The following is a 5,377-nucleotide window of genomic DNA, read 5'->3' as shown; positions in this document are numbered from 1 at the left end:
CCGCCAAAAACACCAAGCAACACACTCCACCCGGTCACATTATACTGACAACGGGCGAACCAGTCGTCCCAATCCCTGTATGCTGAGCGCTAAGCAGTAGCAGAAACTACCACTTTTATAGATGCTGTGGACCTGAAACAAATATCCTTATTTTAGCACAGGATTCAAATCAACTTGTTGGTTTCATCATGGTGCATTTACCAATAAATATAGATAGATAGATATACACATTTTATACATGTATTGACAAAATATTAAAAGCACACTTTCAAAGCTCTCTCTAAAGGATATTTTTCTTATGATAAGAACTTAACTTTTCCATGTGAAGTTTCAAAAAAATTCCTCGTGAAGAGAGAGTACCCGTAATCCGCACAGGAGTTGCTGAGGTCCCCAAAGCAATGTCGGCTTTTGTACTAAGAAGCACAACCGTCCGTAAATTCGTGCATAGAGCTCACTTGGCAAACTATTTCTTTCAGATAGTTGGCGATCTCTGTCCGAACATGGTGTACAAAATACTGGTCATGTTGTTGATGTGGACTGATAACAAAGAAATGTTCCGTAATTATTTCGGGATTTTCCTCTGTGCTTGATACGCCATCGTACTCCAAGACAGCATAGCGGTAGACAATTGAAACATGAATTGACACTTCCTGTCTTTGAAAATAGCTACTTTTGAAGTTCATGTTTTTCTGTACATTAGTAGTTTTCGGAAAAATCTTGTACGCATACACAAGTCCAACGGGCAAGTTTGTGACTAAATTTTTCTATTGGTCGTGTTGCCAGGAAGCTCTGTGTTGGTACAAAGAAAATGATTTCATAAGGTTGAGAAAATGGGTATACATGATCCACGGTTTAGTATTTTGTTTGACAAACATGAGTTTTTTGACAGTTTTATTACCTTTGATTTTTACATCTACCTTCTCAAATTTTCTCCACATAACGTTTGGTGCGTTTTTAGATCGGTCTGTTTCTTCCGGAAGAAGTTTTATCTTATCTACACCGCAGCTTTGACAATTTCGTTTTAAGCATATCAGATTCGTATTGGTTTGGTCTTTTTCTTCTTCACAAAGTGAATCTTTCACTGCGTCACTGATATGCACGTATATGGGTATATTTTCCAGATTGTCCGTGTCTGTTTCGCGCATAACCTTTCTAACAAGATTTGAACGCAATTTTTATTTTTCATGTGGTATCTGCAGCAGCACGTGTGACGATCTTTAGATCTTACTTGTCTCACAAAGAAGAAAGGTTTGTTTGCAACTTTCAAATAATCTCTGTGACACTTTGATGTGAGGATGCTGACCTTTGAAATCAATAAATACCTCGGTCTGTGTCTTTTCCAAAATGTGCACATTGTGGCTGACGTATGTCTTTGGTCCAATCCTTTCCCTTTTCACATCTGATTTATTCTCAGTTGGTCTTGAGATTCCTGGTGACTTCCAAAACTCATAAATAAGACGTTTATCTTCTTCTGATAAAATGTCTTTCTGGGTCTTTCGACATGTAAAGTTCCAACATCAACTTTCGCTCTTAAGGATGTTGGTGCGTAGCCTAGCTCCTTTGCTGAGCCTTCGAATTGGCAAGTTTAACTTTGTGGCTAATTTCTCTCCACACTTCATTTTCGCAATATTTCCCCCGCTTCCGGACGAAACAATAGCATTCATAGAGGAAAGCACACATGTTCATCTTTTTATTTTGGTAGTGCTTATCATTGATTTCAGATCTTCGACTAATGCTAATTCCATGTCTGCATCGGATGTTTCCGGTGGAATAATGTGTTGCATTGTTGGTGATTTACTTAGATAGGCTTTCACAGTTTCGATTCGACGTTTTGGAGTTTATGGTAATGCCTGACGGAATTTCTGTATAGCTCTGTGTTTACAAGTTCTGTTTTTGAATTCAGTGGAAATGCTTACACCATTTTGATTGGTTGCCATTTCGAAACACTGGTTTTGTCTATAAATCTGTATTCTTTGCCTTTCTTTTTTTCTTTTATCATTTCCTTGAGTTGTCTTTCTATATCTGTACTTTCGTTTTCGTTCGGCGTCATTTGTTGTTTTGTATATCCTTACTGGCTTTTCATCTACTTGTACTTTGTTTTTTATAATAAGATTTTTGGCGTTGTTTTCGTCTTTTATCTATTTTTTTTCTGTCGGTACCATTCAAACTTGTCCTTTGACTTTAAATTAGAGACGACAATTTCTTTACTGTAAAACCAAAGGATATATAAGTATAATAGTAATACCGATATGGTAGAGGGAGGGGGCAAAGTCAGCTAACGGGTACCGGTAGGAGGGGCCCCGGGATTCTTCCGACAGCTGTACATGTAAGCTTACACGATTGTAAATGTATTGATTGGCGGACGAGGCGTGTAGGTCTACTGTTACTGTTGGGATGATTTGAGTAGTGGTCAACGGATAATAGGGTAGCCTATTGAAAACAATTTCACAATATAAACTTGGGCCTTATCTATACATGCACTTTTCAACGCCAGATTCCGTTGTATTTTACGACGTCATGGAAATACACTATTAAGACGTAAAATGATCGTGGGGCATTTCTATGTAACATGCGGTGATAATCATATATTTAGTAATTTAAAGTTGATATGGGTAATATATATCAAAATGAAAAGCACATCTTGTACTTTTATATTGGAATTGCGCATACATCAAAAACGAAGTATTGTATCATAACAAGAGGCCCATGGGCCTTAACGGTCATCCGACTCATTACACAAAACAACAAAGTCACAGTATAAATATAGGTTAACGATTAATATAAACAATACAAGGAACTCCTTAGTTGTATATGTCAGTTCCTGAAATAGGTAAATGTCATTTGTTGAACAAACTTGGTAGCCCTTCATCCATATATGGTACGTTGTAACCCATCCACGGATTAATATAAGGAGGAGTCAGATTTTAAAGCCAAATTTCAGCAAAGCTTCCATTTTGGACATCCGCCATACTATCCCCATGGGTTTTAGCTCGGCCCTCATAAAATATGATTGTCCTCATCTAAAGTTCCCCCTTCTGAATCAATTAAAACCCCTATAGACTAATTTTCCTTGAGATCAGAGACTGAAACCTAATGATGTTTCACACCAAATATGGATGAAATCCATCCAAGGATGAAGGAGGAGTAGGATTTAAAAGCTAAATTTTTAAGAAAATTTGCCCTTTCGGGGCCCCACTCGTCAGCCCCTAGGGGTCGGACAATTTATATAAAATATGATTGTCCATCCCTAATGATGTTTTACACCAAATATGGATGAAACCCATCTAAGGATGAAGGAGGAGTAGGATCTAGCTTATATTAAGAAAATTTCCCCTTTTTTGGCCCCGCCCCTCTGCTCCTAGAGGTCGGACCTATCTCATTAATATAAAATATGATTGTCCTTCCACAATGATGTTTCACACTAAATATGGATGAAATCCATTCAAGGATGAAGGAGTTGGATTTTAAGCTTAAATTAAGAATATTTGCCCTTTTGGAGCCCCGCCCCTCTGTCCCTAGGGGTTGAACAAGGCTCATTTATATAACATATGATTGTCCTTCCCCAATGATGTTTCACACCAAATATGGATGAAATCCATTTAAGGATGAAGGAGGAGTAGGATTTTAAAGCTAAAATTAAGAAAATTTGCTCTTTTGGGGCCCCACCCCTAAGCCCCTAGGGGTCGGACCAGGCTCATTTATATAAATATGATTGTCCACCCCTTATGATGTTTCACACCAAATATGGATGAAGGAGGAGTAGGATTTTAAAGCTGAAATTAAGAAAAATTGCCCTTTTCGGGCCCCGCCCCTCAGCCCCTAGGGGTCGGACCTATCTCATTTATATAAAATATGATTTTCCTTCCCCAATGATGTTTCACACCAAATATGGATGTAATCCGCTAAAGGGTTAAGGAGGAGTAGGCTTTTGTATAAATAGTCTTACGCACGGCGGACGGCGCACGACGACGGACGAAACACGATGACAATAGGTCATCCTGACCTAAAAATGTTCTTACACGTTACGGCGCTGATAACGTAAAGACCAATTCGCGCTTGGGACATTTGCTTTGGATTCGGCAAATTCAATGGTATATATATGCCGCTATATATTATTGTATGGTTTTTATCTCATACAATTCTCTTTAACATGTACTTAACATCTCCTGAATGATTATTTTATACTTACGCCATCATTTGAATACATACAGCGTTGATAAACAAGATGGGTATTCTTAGTTGTACCAAGGGACACGCTTTCTCTTTGTGATTTCTTTTCTGTTTCGCCTGCAAAATAACTCAAGAATCATAAACGGTTTTTTATGTCGTAATGCTGGACGTAACGTACTTCTGGTTGGTTGCAATATTACCGAGATATTGGCGCCAAAATAAGGGGAGAACCACGCTTTTCCTTTGTTTGATTGCAAATGCGATGTAACGTTGGACAAGACGAAAATGACGACAAACATCTGCCATTTATTCACTAATAGTAGCATTCAATAATAGTAATATGTGTCATATGACCTTATATATATGCAATATATGCATCCTGTACTTATTTTTGGTATATAATACTTCATATGTCATCGTACGGCTTACACACACACGATTACATTCTGAAACGTTAGTTACGTTTTGCGCAAAGTAATCACCAGTATCTTGCGCCGCGTCTAATACTATTAGCAATGTTCTATCAGACATCCTCACCAGCTTACGTTAAATATGCGTAAGTGACCGTCATTGAACAGAGACATGAAACAATTAAATCAGTTTATTACCCTACCTTATTTCTATTTGTTAAGGCATACTTACCATTGAAACTTTTTCGTACCATTCCGGTATCTGAAATCATCAATACATCAAACAGCTTGCTCAATACAAAGTTTAATCTGTAAAAATAAATGGCTACTTTTTTCCTAGAAAATATTTAAAGAGGACTTGTATTTCGTGCAACGTGCTTACTTTTTAAGAATAATCCGTTATAGATATTAGGCAAAATGAAAAAAAAAATGTAATATATAGGTCAGGTTTTGTGGGTCTAGTTCATGAGCGGCGCTCTAATCATCACACATAATTTTTATCTACGCTTAATTAAGCTGACGAAAGTACATACCAACCTCTCTCGGGCGAGTAGTGTCTTGTCTGGTTAATCCACACATGAATTATACACCTAATAGTATTCAGCCTTATGACCAATGAGTTACAATAATAGTGTTTGAGTCGGGACTTTGCAGAAACACGTCCTGTTACCTCTAAGGTTTTGTCAAATATGTCTTTTATTATGTTGTACCGTATGACACACTTATGCAGTTTTCCCGCAAATTCAACTTGTTATTCTCCTCAAATACATAGCCGCCATAGTCGGTATTTTCGCAAT

The 5,377-nt window shown here is 37.7% G+C and overlaps 1 pseudogene; it reads right to left on the bottom strand.

Moving 5' to 3' along the window:
• Positions 1-296: 296 nt before the first annotated feature.
• LOC138334454 (uncharacterized) lies at positions 297-1,145 on the bottom strand (annotated as a pseudogene).
• Between the last annotated feature and the right edge of the window lie 4,232 nt (positions 1,146-5,377).

This window comes from Argopecten irradians, chromosome 11 (assembly GCF_041381155.1).
Source record: "Argopecten irradians isolate NY chromosome 11, Ai_NY, whole genome shotgun sequence".
NCBI classification, from domain to species: domain Eukaryota; kingdom Metazoa; phylum Mollusca; class Bivalvia; order Pectinida; family Pectinidae; genus Argopecten; species Argopecten irradians.
This window is presented reverse-complemented; position numbering and strand designations above follow the sequence as displayed.